The 13,973-nt window shown below is 41.7% G+C and overlaps 1 protein-coding gene and 1 long non-coding RNA gene across 3 annotated transcripts in view; one reads left to right on the top strand and one right to left on the bottom strand.

Annotated features, from left to right (window-relative positions):
• The window catches only part of LOC105676360 (uncharacterized), a 205,804-nt gene that overhangs the window by 49,832 nt on the left and 141,999 nt on the right, over positions 1-13,973 (bottom strand). Inside the window, exon 5 of one of the 2 annotated variants that reach the window (XR_010889286.1) lies at positions 11,938-12,088. The exons of the other annotated variant lie outside the window; for it this stretch is intronic. This is a non-coding gene — a long non-coding RNA (uncharacterized lncRNA). The remainder of the gene's footprint in view (positions 1-11,937; positions 12,089-13,973) is intronic. 2 annotated transcript variants of the gene reach the window in all.
• LOC136998749 (uncharacterized) overlaps positions 2,779-13,973 on the top strand; it is a 38,521-nt gene continuing 27,326 nt past the window's right edge. Inside the window, exon 1 of the mRNA XM_067351876.1 lies at positions 2,779-3,180. The gene's annotated coding sequence lies outside the window, so the exon portion shown is untranslated. The remainder of the gene's footprint in view (positions 3,181-13,973) is intronic.

Raw genomic sequence — 13,973 nt, 5'->3', positions numbered from 1 at the left:
GATGACTACGAAGGCTATTCGACTATTATCTTTTCAACTGGAAATTGGAGGGCTGGCCTCGTGGATCGTTATGGAAGGGCATCTTTTTAAGGACTCGATCCCGCACATTCTTTTTCCTCGCCAATGAGGCGGAAATCATATGTTGAGGGTCACTTTTTTTTATATACGCATCACTGTTGCGAAGAACAATACCCTGTTGAATCTGTGAAAACTGTGGAGTTTCTGATAAATATTATATTAAGATACCAAGTCAGGACGTTACAAATTATTTGTTTAATTATTACTTGAATTTTTTTTGAACCTTACATTTTCCGCCTTAAAAACGAAGGTAATTTATATATCGATGTGATATGCTAATTATTCATATACAACATAATCTCTTTAAATAGCGGTTAAATTTTTCGCATTTTTTGCTTAAAAATTTGACGTTAAACAAGATGTAAGGTTTAAAATTGCAAATTTAGCAAGCGTAAAATGCTAACGGATTATAATTTTTTAATGTTCTAACTTGGTATTTTAATATAAAATTTATCACGAATTCTATGCTTTTGCAGATGAAATATTTTATAACTGATTAGAGAAAGAAAAGAAGAAAAGTACTTAGGTGAATAGCGTGGCGATATCCTATTGGCTGCCTACCAGAGATAGTTAAGCGAAAAAACTTAGCCCTCAAAAGAAACACTTCTTTGAGCCTCTGACTCTTGGGTTTTTCTTCCCCCTGATGAGCCTGGATAACACGACATGTGTGTCCCTACGATGGATAAATTAATGATGGGAAGGACTGACAGTCGTAAATACACCCGTGTCGGAATGATAGACACAGGTGTCCGCAAAAAAGCGTAGATTAGTAGCGGAATTCTGCGTTTAAGGTAAGTTGCAGTTAAAATTCTTTTGTAGCGAATACGTGCAACTTCAAATATATTTTCGTAAGGCTAAACAGCAATAAGTATTACCTGAAGAGATAAATACGTCACAAAAGACACTGTGCGTTATTTTTAATGTTACGTCATGATACATATCTTCATTTCCCAGAGTATTAAGTAGATAAGAGTTTTATAGGGGCATCCTACGTGGAGCGAGGGCGATGCGTGTCGACCTTGCTCAGGATCGCAATCTTCCAGAGCGACAGCACGTGTCGTACAAGTATATGTCTCACCGTAAAAGAAAGTTGAATGTAACATTGGCCGTACAACGTATGCTATTATAGTCTTTGTTCATTTATCACAGAAACGTTAAATATATTAGTTCGAAAAAGTATAAAATATGATTGGGTTTTTAAAAAAATTTGTTATAAAACGAGATTTACAAATTAACTTATATATTTCATCTTCTTCCTGTCACAAAATTTGATATTATTGGCATTTTCAATCAAGAATTCGTAATAGAATTCGTAATAGCAAGCGCAGAAGTGAACTTTACAAACGCTATTTGCCTCTGTCTGAATTATTTAAGTTCTTACTACTTGCATTCGTTAATTAGCCGGTAATCACGCAATTCGGAGAATTATTAGAAGAAATGACAGTTCTTGAAATTCACGATATATATATATATAAAAACTTTTGCACAAATAATTATCATTACATTCTCCGCTTCTCAATTTTCTCTTAAATAACGGGAGATTAAAAATTTATCGCGCAGTAATAAATATTTCTTTGTTAGGAGGATTATTTTAAATTTATCACTGTCAAGAAACCAACGTTTAATCGATCGAGAGCGACATAAATGTACATGTCAAAATTAATTCGCAGATATTTCGAAGTGTTCCGAGAAACATTTTCAGAGTTGAAGTTCTTCATCGCGTAGAAGTATTTTGTCGCTAATGAACATGTCTGATGTCGCTCAATGAATTAAATCTTATCAGCATGTCGGTTTGACTTTAGCGGTTATCTCTTAAATTAGAGTTAATTTGCGGCCGACGCGCGGTAAATAACTTCGTTAGCGCCAAAATTCTGAAGTAAGGTCACTTTTGTCCCACCAGCTGCATTGTTCCGTAAACTAATACGCGAGTCTGCTTGAACGCCGCCGTAAAAGCAGAAATTACTTCTCTTGATACGCGGGACTTTTAATTTAATTGCCTCCACGGTGGGAGCGTTGCGCGCCCGCGCGCACTCAAATTGACCCTATATAAAAATGAGACGAAAAAAAGAAAGCGCTCGCACGAATATCTCAGCCATTTCTGAGGCACGTGGCTGACGTGTACCGCGTTACAATACCGTCGGAAGCGCTTTATGACGAACGGCTCGGCCATTTGTGACGGCAAAGCGTGAAATTCATAAGTACCGGCGCTGTTAGCGTTAATGTTAATTCCGCTTTGTCGAGTAAATTCACAAATAAAGAGAAAAAAAAACGTATCTATCTATCTGACTTTCTGTCGCATTAATTTACAACGGTTTACTCTCTTGGTTTATCGGCAAACTTCACGCGAAGGATCAGTCACCAAAGTCCCGTCCGGTCTTTGATACGCATATCCTTGAGACGTATCGCCTCTGCAGCGACGGGACAACGCGGACGATAAAGTGGCACATCGCGAGCACAGGATACGACGCAGCGTATTTTTCCGCTTTAATGCAATTGCAAACAAAGGATTGAGTAACCGAAGGAGCACGGAGGAGCACTCCCATTCCCTCGCTTCTATCCGGAGCTCGCTGCACCAGGCGACGAAGTATCCCCGAAGAATGCATCGGTCGGTCCCTCGAACGAGCGCTCGCGTTATCCCGTAAGGTGGGCTGCTGTCGAGGAGGGGTCGGGGGTTGCGCGAAGCGTCGGAGAGGGGTTAGGTGGTAGGGTGAGAGTCGGCGGGGGTCGGTGCGGCGTACTAGGAAGGTGGAAGGGTGGTCAGGGGGCACAGGGGGCGCAGTGCGAGCGCAACACGATGCTATAAGGGCGGGTACGCGCCGGAGTCTCCGCAGTGAGCGTCGCGACGCCTCGGCGGAGAGTGTCGCATGGATCGCACGATCGGTGATCGCCGGTGCACGAGGCCGTCCCGTTCTCCGCCGCGTATTACGCCGACGGTGTGCAGTGCTGAGGGAGTTGTTTCGCTTCTATCGAGCCGCGAGCCACCTCGACGGGAAGAAGGGCGGCGCGGCGGCGTCCCGCATCGCAGAAGCTGCAGCTGCGTTTCGATCCGCCCGGAAGAGCTCTCTGGATGACCCAGGACGGACTCTGCGTTAGAGCGATCAGGTTGGTTTTTTATTGAATTCTGAGACACGGGAAATGCGGAGACGCGGGGCTCTCGTGCGACAAGAGCGTGCGACGTTTTACGAAGGTAACGCGAGTAAGTCTGTCTTTCGCGAACGCTCCTTCGAAAATGGTGCATAAGCCGATTTCTCTCGTCGGAGAAATTTCGCAGCGGTGCGCTAAATAATTGCCGGCATGAATGCGACAAGTGTAAATTGCGCTCCGTGCAATTTCGACCTGCCACTCGGTAAAGGGAGATAGAATGAGGCAGACAAGGCGGAAAAACAAAGCTTTGCTTTGAATATTTTTACAACTAAATGTTACTTAGTCGAGCTGCGCACTTTTCATATTATTGAATAACGCTCTCCCGCGATAGCTTGCGTCATAAGACCGTCGCGACTTCGTTCCGGTTTCACTTTGGTCTTAGCCTGGTTCGCGACGCAATATCTGAAAATACGCTTTTAGACGTGCTGAAAATAATCGCAGTGCTGGTGATAGCCCATTCATAATTATAGCAATAATATGTCAGGCACGAAACTGTATCGGCAAGCAAACGAATTATGAATTAAGCTTCGCGATTATTTAACAAGGGACGGGAGGGAGATGTCAAGCGCAAGAGATTTATGCGAATGAGATACTCTCTCGATAATTCCGATATCATACATATATCTAGAAGATAATATCATCGCGAACGTTGTCTGGCGAGGATAGTGGAGATTCACAACGTCCCTGTTTACCGTGAACGTATGCCACCGGGCGAGTAAATTCGATTCCCCCGCGATATTTACCCGGCACGAGTGACGTGCATCCGAGTAAACCGAGCCGTGGATGGTTAACGAAAGCCGGATATCCGAAAGCGTCCTCGACGAGCGGATACGTACAATGGGCGCTTTTTACTTCCGCTCTTAGATACGTCGTTCCGCGTTTTCTCTTCTGATTTCAATTACGACGCTGCGACGCACCACCTCTCGCTAAACGAACGCAGAGAAAAATTTATTGCAAATTAAACACGTATTTAGCCATCGTATTCAACGTTCTATTACGGTATCGTGAATTTTAAACATCTTTCTTACGCTATACATTTTCCATGCTTTTATCCAATCCGGTGATGCATAGTTAGTATCTTGCGATTGCTTCAAACACGCGATACGCAAATAAATAGATGTTGTGGAATTTTTCATAATCATAAAATAAAAAATTTTGCACTGCGTATTTCATTTTGCGATAAAAATGCTTTTATTGGTTTTACTCACAAAATTTTTATTTATTTTTCGAATCTTTTGTCCAAACGGTATAAATAACGTGTTCATATAGTGATTTATATATACCATTCGTACTAAATTTTCACATGCTCGATAACTGTTTATAATTTATGTACCTTTTCCGAGCACCAATATACAATATGCAATCTAGTATTAATATGTACCGTTAAGAGAATACTTTTCCGAGAAATTTTCTCGAACAAGCATCTACAAAGTTTATTTAAAAATTAATCACTTAACGCCTGAGTTTACCTGCAGCACTAAACGGCGGCGGTTAGTCCGCCTTAATGCGCTTCGTATATAAACCTCGTCGAAAATAGTCCAAAATCGATCAGAGTTACCTCGAACTCATCGGTTTTCCTTCTGCCGTTTCTTTCTCGTCCCGGAAAACCGTCCTCTCATTCCGGACGTCCGATAACAATGACTTGTCGTTTGTTAAGAGCCACGCGTAGCAATCTCACGTGTAAGAAAAATGGTATCGCTCGTCCGAGGACGATGTTCGTGTTCGCAATCGACACATGGAAAATTGAAACGATCATCATCGACCGAATTATCGCCCCGCGATCGGCGGTGAACTCCACGAGCGGTGAACATGACGCAACGATTTCCGTGGAAAAAAAAAAGCGTAGACATGCGGGATAGATGAGAATAAAGTGCGATTATTCTTCTTAGATGAAGTTCTTACAACGATGACTGTTGTAAAATGTACAGCTTCGTTTAATTCAGCATTACAAAAATTTTCAACATCTTAATCTCTCTCTTATAAATTCTAGACATGTATCTTTTTTTTTCCAAGAAAAATTATTATTTTTATTTTTAGACTCACGCTCCAATTAATATAATTAATTATTCTTGTTGGCGCTATAATTAATGTCGTAGTAATTAATGTAATAATTAATGGCAGGAACTTTAATGTATTATTTTTATATATAATTCCGTAAAATCGTATTCAGTGAAGAATTAATATGATAATATGAAAGTTTTTATGGCAAGTCGATTTACATATATTTATCGTAAAATTAGTCGTATCACAGAATTGTTTGTGAATTTCCACTGTTCTCTGTTTGCGCAAACCAGACATTCGATATACATATATCTTCATGTTAATTCGGTATATATCTTCGCGTTAATTTCTTCACGTACTGTCCCTTGAGATTATAATGCAAGTAACTTTAGCTATATCGGGTCGGTGAATGCCCTGAAACCATCCACGTCATGACGGGTCAGATTATGCAAAATTTCAATCGATTAACCCGTCCTCCAGTGTTCCGCGAATACTGTCGCTCCGCAATTTGCGAGCCGACTTTAAGATAACAAATATAATATATCTTACTTCCACTGTATATTGTTAACAGCGCTGCATCGCTACATCCATATATATTCAAGTAGGTTGCCGTTGCGTTGCAACGCGAATTTTGAAAGCGCAAACTATTGTCATTTTGGAATTAACCGTGCAATCCTCTGTTATCATAGAGGCTGTATGAAGTAAAATGTGCAATCGTCGCACTACCCTTGATACGTGTTTAACACAGCTGTAACTTTCAACTTCGTACTGCGAAAATAAAGGCCGATTTTACGCGTAGAAGCGCGTGCAGCGGATTGCATTTCCGTGCGCGGAATCATTACAAAATCGGCGTTGCACGAGTGCAAGTGGGAATAGTTATTTGCCGTTCGATTGCCGAATGATCGCTTGACCAGGCTTTTGACCCAATTCCCGACGGTCGTTACCGATTCAGGATTATCCGGCGCATAGATAGTCTCGTTAATGGCGGCCCATCAAACACGGCACTGTTCGGTTTGCGAAACAAAAAGCGATATTGTGTAAAACACGCGCAGGCAGTATCGGTAAGGGCGTAAAGTGGTGATGCGCTTCTTATTTTAATATCCACTTCATCTGAAAAAGCTCTTTCGATACGATATAATTTATTGTAGCGCAAATGAAAAAGTATGACGATAAATATAAAAAATTTTTTTTTTAAAGTTTTACAAAAAAATACATAAATAATGAAGAATAAATAGTGAAGAATTATTTAAAAAAGTACATTTTTATGGAATGTAAAGAATAAATATGAAAAATAACACTGTCTCAATTAAAAGTTCTGATAATTTGTTATTAAAAATGTTAACACTCTTGACTAAAAATATAGAGGATAAAGAGTTTGTTTTTATATTTAATGATGTGAATTTTTTTTCAAACGCTGAATAAATTTTGTCAAAATTTCTATCGTTATATCTATGGATTTTCTCTCGCACACTCTTGATATTCCATTATTCAATTATTATTCAGTTTCACGGTAGAAAGCCAATTAGTCAAGTTAGACGACTAGGGACATATTCGACAATCTCAAAGTTCGAGGGCGATGCAAAGGTTCACCACCTCGAACCTGACCTGTCCTCATTAATCAAACTCGGTTGAACTACAAAATTGATTACATTCTTTTTTATATCACCAAAGTTATATCCAAAGTTATATCTCCAAAGTTATATATAACAGTCTCCAAAGTTTTTGATATAGAATCAGCGTTTAAAATAATTGTTTTTTTTTTAGCAAATCTTTTTTGTTGAAACTGGAATTTGCTTTTAAACGCATTCAGCTTTTAAAAGAGCGATCTTTTCGATTATCGCTTTTCTTCGTGACTTTTCGACGCTGACAAAAATTCCTAAAAGAAAGAGGAACTCGAACAGACCTGAGATATGAGATTGAAGAAGCGAACGAGGTGTGAAAAAGCGATATGAGCGGGCGTGAGCTTATATATCGGAAGAAGATAGAGATAATGATGAAGGTTAGGAACGAGTGGTTGCGAGAAGGGAGAAAGCGTGCTCAATACGTGTTTCCTTTATCGCGTTTCACCGCCGAGTCGCGAGTTGTACAAAGCGCATCTGACATTTTGTATCATAGAGATCAGTTCGCGATATCTCTTCAGTATGTATGGTTTTATCCGACATAACATTGTCAATTTACACAGAAAGGACAATATTTCGTAATTTAAAAAAATTCTCTCTCCAATGTAAATGCAAACTACTCTCGCTGACTACTCTCTTAGAGCTTTGCTGTATTATTTCTGTGATTTTCGTTGTTTGCGTGTTTATTTTTCACCATAATTTATCATTACACCTCTACGTCCATTCTTTATTACTATTTTACAGTGAAATTTTCTGCACCGCGTTAATTTTCCGTGCGCAAACATTTTTTACGCACCGCCAAAATAAACCCGCGTACAAACGTTAACAAAAAAAAAAAACAAAAAAAAAACTCAACGAACCGTGATAAAATTTTAATTGTGAAATCACGGGGCCACCGTTGTGTCGCGCGAATTCCTGAATCCTCCCTTCGTTAAACTCGTCAAACAGCCTTGCCGGCGAGTACTTTATCAAGGGCCCGGCTGCTCAGCACACACCGACCGTCAACGAGAGACGCCTCTCGTACCGGCAATGATTTTGACGAGGGGAAATAAAATCGCGAACATCTGGGCGAATCGAGAAGGAGAAGGACGGGGAGTGAAACGGGGAGGGAAAGAGCAATGGAAAAGGCGATGAATCTCATCGCCTCGTCGGCGTCGGATCGTAAATAAAAATGAATCGTTTTCGACGTGTCGGGAGCGATAGATCAAAAGGTAGCCGTGATCGAGCGACGGGGAAAATAAAAGAGAATTATTGAGAAACGAAATAAATCAATGCCCATTCCTCTGCCCGTTTTCGCCGGGACGCTCGGCGACGCGGTAAAGAACGAGCAAGCGAGCGAGCGCGCGACGAACGTCTCGCCGGCATTAGAGCGACCGCGCTCCGCGGTTCGAAATGAACGCGATAAGGGAAACACGTGTTGAGCACGCTTTCTCACCCTCTCATGGGTACTCCCTGACTGCTCTCTCCCTCTCTCACTCTCTTTCTCTCACTCTCCCGTTCTTCCCTCATCGTTCTACCGCTTCCACGCTCATCCTTTATCGCCGATATATAACCACTCGGCGCCACTTTTGCATTCCTTCACGAGCTCTGATATAAACGGTATGCCCCGACGGTTTTCGACACCTATCTTTTCGTCCAATACGTACCATTCGGTAAAAATATATAACTTCGGCATGTCGAGTGGCACGCGAGCGCCAAGAGAAAGTTGTACATAAAAACAATAGCACCGTGCACTTTTGACAATAGACCTCTTCTCGGAGTGAAATTTAATTTGAAGCTTGGTTAACAAGGGGATTAATGAGATATAACAAGCAGAAATGCAGCATTAAACTTTCTCGGAGGAGAAGTTTAAATTTAGGGAAAATGAGCGCTGTCTAAAACATCCACGAGTTTTTAAGCGGATTGAAGAGTTTTCGTTACAGCATCTCCGGGTCAATTCTACATTTGACAGTCGAAATATACGTAGCAAATTTAAACAAGCATTTTAAGCTCGCTTTTCCGCAGTACAGCTATTCTCAAAGTTGCCAATAAAGGCGTTCGGGATTACGAAAATCGCAAAATTTCCAGAATAATCTCCGCAATTTGCCGAGCGATCTTGCAAATTCGTCCGCAAACGAAAGGCATGGTATATTTACATAAAATTCTCGTTAGCAGCAACGACAAATCCCTACCGATTCCGATAACAATGCGAACAATTGCGGAAACTTCTATCCTGTAGCCTGTAACCTGTGCCGATCGTCTAACTTTCAAATCTGCTCAAATGCTGCTTCAAATGCTCTCGAAGATGCGAACGCAGCTGTCTGACGGAAACCCGACGATAACGAAGCTTTTTTAGGGGATCTCGGCGGACGCGATTTTCTCGCGGGAAACGTTTTTAAATTCGGCCGTTCGAATTTCATTTATCCTCCCCAGGTGATATTTATTCATGTACTCCCTTGCGTGCGACGCGAATACATTAATCTTTATTCACGGCACGCGTTCGAATTAGCAAAGTTTGCCTGCATATTTCAGATACGCGAGTAGCAAACATTTGTGTTATTTGCAACGAGGCAAATAGCGATTCATATGCGGGACTTAATGCTCAGGAAATATTCGCGATTATAAACAACTATGAAAACAGATGGCAATATTGGCTATTCCAGTTTATTATACCTCGAATTAGATTTCTAACGGAATTCAGAAAAAGGAGGAAACATCTGCAAGATTTTATTGTAATGTCACTTGTTTACCTTAATCCTCGAAAACAAATCTCCGAAAAATGCAAATGCGCGTCACGGCTGGTCTGTCCGATCTTTGTTTTGCAATACATCTGCATAGCAAGCGCGTTTTATTACTTTTGCCGAGAACGGCGTTAGGTAACTTTATGTGGTAAACGAGCAGTGCCACTGGCAAATTTCTGACACTCGGCGTAACGTAAAGGGCGCAATTTCGCGCGGTGCACCGAAAACTTTCCGAAGGTAACGTCTGTATGGAGAGCGAAAGGGGGAAGGGGCACTCTTATGGACGATCGCATCAACAAAGAAGCAATCCTTTTAAAAAAAAAACCAGACACATTTGATTCTCTTGATTCCGATAATATATTCCGATAATAGATTCCAATAATAATATCTCCATCAGCCGATTGATTTTTCGAGATATCGAACTTGTGCAAAATTAATATTGTTGCATTAAAGATACAAAATATTCAAAATTAATAAATTTAATTTTATACATCGCATTAAAACAAGTTATTTACAATTTATTTACAAAATTTAATTTAGAGTTTATATTCCTTCGTGCAATTTAAAAGATACAGATGTAGATTTGATGTTCGAAAGCAGTTCAGAACATCCGTATAAATATGTGTGATAATACAGGAAAGTATCGGCGACAGTACTTTATTGATTAAGAGGTTCATTGCTTATATGAGTTGTCGCGCGGAGTAGAGAGACACGAACGTAACGAGTCATATCGTTTTACGACTTTATCCTTTCCCGTCCTCGCCGATGTCAATTTCGCTTCTGGACGTGCCCAAAGTAACCGGAGTTGTCACGTATCCAATAATTTCCCGGGGCTTTCGAAACATACGGTCCATCGCTCGAAACTTCTGTCCCTCCTGTAAATCACATTAAGCCCGGCAAGTCCACCGAGTGCGTGTAACTCGACGATATATCAAGCCATAACCGAGCGAGATCCGTCGAGTTTCCCTCTCGCTTACTCTCTCGCTTCCTCTCTCACCTTCTCTCTCTCTTTCTCTATTGTCGAATATACTCAAATTTGCATCGAAGATTTTCGCGATGCGAAAAGGTTGTTAGTCGATATTCAATCTTAGAGTATTAATCCACCGTCGCAAAAGGACGAGTAAGTAAATTAATCGTATAAATATTTTTATCACGCAGTTTTTCAATTTAATGTCTAATTTGTGAAAAAATGCCTTTTTTTGATAATAAAAGACATTTTATTTGTTCAATTTAGATTTTTTTAATAGAAGTTAAATTTCAGAACGTTTTTGTTTCAGAAATAAATGTATTCGCGTTGAATCCCCGACAAAGACGAGCATAAATCCTCAATCGTAAAATATAAAATCGCGAGCGCGCTCTCTCAGGAGCCCTATAAATTTAATGAAGTTAAATCCACTAATGATAAATTATAAGAAAAATCACGGTAAAGCTCCATCGACTTCATAATTAATGATCGTCGTTATTCGTTAGCGGTCATCGTTATGTTTTCATCCATTCGTCCTGGCAAATTGTGAATTAAAATGATCCGCTGTTTTTAATATATTAATGCGCGCACGCTTCGTTAATACGTTCAACTCAATTTTAGCGCGCTTTAACATTCAGCATCGCAATCTGATATTCTAACCGAAAATATTTCCACCGTCCGCTGCCGGTGCCATTTAAATTACCGTCCTCAATATGACCCAATACAACATCTTCCATTTCGCCTCCACCGCTGCATCTCAAATCGAACGCTCGATAGCACGCCGATAAATTACTGAGTGGGAGAGAGAGAAAGAGAGAACATCGGTGCTGTTTTATTTATTCATCCGAGCGGCTCCGGAGCGGCCCTACCTCCGAGACGCGCAGTTTCACAGATCGACCAGACCGGAGGATATAATCGCTTTAGCAACGTCACTTTGAAGGTATTAAGTATACCAACAGTTTATAAATTAGCGATATTAGTAAATAAGATTTTCGATATTATTTTGCCAAGACGCTGCTGAAACTAGTCCATGTCTATATTTTTCACGGATTCAACAATTAATTTTACACGTTTCTAGGAAGAAAATTTAATATAAGTCCAAATGTAGAGGGAAAATCGTCTACATGTTTCAGTAAAGTCGTATAAATAGTATATGTTATTTTTGTATTATTCCGCGATATTAAATTTACATAAACTGACAAGTTTCCAATTTGTTCTCGTGTAAAAAAAGAAAGCGTGCGAAGATAAAACGTTTTCATTAATAGGATGTTAGTTTTGCGCCTGTATAAACGTGTTAACACTTTATATAATTATCAGACTCAGCATCCATGCGATCTCTTTGAGTATCGCATGTTTAAACATTCACAGAAGCTAGGCACACGCTTAGTAATCAGATCAGAACAAATAATACCTGGCATTTAATGTTTCGACGCGACGCCGTAGCCGCCGTCGCTGCCGCCGTCGTCGCTGCTGATGCCGATTTTCAGCGAATCCGAGTCTGCGACGTTTATCTGTCTGGAATTCCGGGAGAGAACGCGCGGCTCGAATCCTGTGTGACATTTCTGCCGGAAATAAATGGGAACCTTAAGCGTCGCATCGAGACGAGGGGTGGCGCGAGCGTTCTCTCCCTTTCTCTCTCTCTCTCTCTCTCTCTCTCTCTCTCCTTCTCGCTGAAGCTATCGGTATTCTAATTACTCGGAGCGCGAAAATAGCGAGGAACTTGGGGCGCGTAATTACACCGGAGGACGCCGCCTTATTAAGCTATCTCATTTTCTTCAGCGAGCAGCAGGCCGCTCGATGGCTTCGCCGGCCGTACTTCTTCCTCGAGTTTTATCCGATAAAAAACGTCGCGATCTACGGACCGGGAACTACGCGGAGGATCTCGGAATAGCGACCGGAAGATGTAGGGTGACGAGACGATGGAAGCTCGACGGTCAACGTCGACGATTACCGCACAGGAGCAAAAGAAGGAAAACGGCTGTAAAAAGAACGCTGTCGCCCTTTCCGGGTTTATTTAACTTCCGGAGGGGATCTACCCAGCATAAACTCGAAACTTTACTCGCCCCTGGGACGCGCCTCTAAGTATAAGTTTGAAAGAACGACACGGACTCGAAGTTCGGACTCTGACGACGTTAATAATAACGCAGCCGTCTTTGTTTCTTCGTTTAGTCAGTCGGGAGGATCGCTGCGAATCGAAATTAATCGGGAACGAGTTTCTCGAGCGAATAGCTAACTTTGAAGAACTAAATCCCGCTCGGACAATTCCTTGACACATGCGTTTCATATTTCAGCCTGGCCGCCATGTACAATCTGTCAAATAGACGGGAAATTATTGACCCCAAAAGTGCTCTCCGCTGGTCGGCATTTGCGAACTTGTAAAATCGCGAGGAGAAAATTATTTTTGCATTACGAAACAACTGGCCAAATTAAAAGAGATGGATTTCGAACATTTATTTCCCCCCGTTTAACGTGTCGCGTTACACGCGGATTTTCAGATTTATCGAGTTCTCAGCCGTGGAGAGTAATTTTCGTGTGCCGCGAGCCAGACGGCAATGTTTCACGCGATACATTCACGCACCGATACTATCGCGCAACGACTTCGCGGAGCGAGACTCCGTGAGACTTCGTCACACGAACCATTCCGCGAAACTTGCTCCGTACGGCCGTTCGCCCACACTTAGCAACTTTTCCGCGGCGGGGACCCCGGCTCCGTATCTAAATCACTTCCCGCTAACGATAATCTCGGCCTTAAAGGGCATAAGCTTAATCGTGCCGCGCTAATTCCCACTCGAAACTCTCCAGACTGCAATAGTCGTAACATTCGCATGAGAGAGCTCGCGTATGAGAACGTGCCAAAGGAACCTCACCATTTTGAGGATCTCGTTCTTTCGCTTTCCGCTTCCTTCCTGCGCGCTCCTTCCAGCCGGCTTAGGGGCTACTTGTGTTACGCGAACACGAACGCCGTGTTAAGATCGTGTACGATCCGCGGGCATTAAATTCTAATGCGGCAAATCCGGCAGTTATATCCATTGGCCATTGCGACGGAGCTAATTAGCGCGGTCTAATGCAGAGCCGACAAGGCGATTCCGACCGGTATATTTCCCCGTTTAATTCTAATGACCGGAGCCTCCCGCTAATCTCCTGAAATTAATCACCGCTGATGTAAGCCAGAAACGCCCGCGGACTGTGCGCGACGTAATTTTCGTCGGCGGGGCTTTCGCTCTCTCCTCGTTTGTACCCACCGCTGAGATTTTCAATAGATACGGTGCGTAATACTTGAATACATTTCGGTATGTCGACTTGTTATCTTACGACGACTCCATTCGCGATTCTGCGCGGAGTTTGCTTTACTGTGAAATAACATTACGCATGCTTGTTTTCGGCAAATCCGATAACACTTTGTGATAATATTTAATTCATTGCGATGCTAATTAGCATAGTTGAGAT

This window comes from Linepithema humile, chromosome 3 (genome assembly GCF_040581485.1).
Source record: "Linepithema humile isolate Giens D197 chromosome 3, Lhum_UNIL_v1.0, whole genome shotgun sequence".
Lineage (NCBI taxonomy): Eukaryota > Metazoa > Arthropoda > Insecta > Hymenoptera > Formicidae > Linepithema > Linepithema humile.
This window is presented reverse-complemented; position numbering and strand designations above follow the sequence as displayed.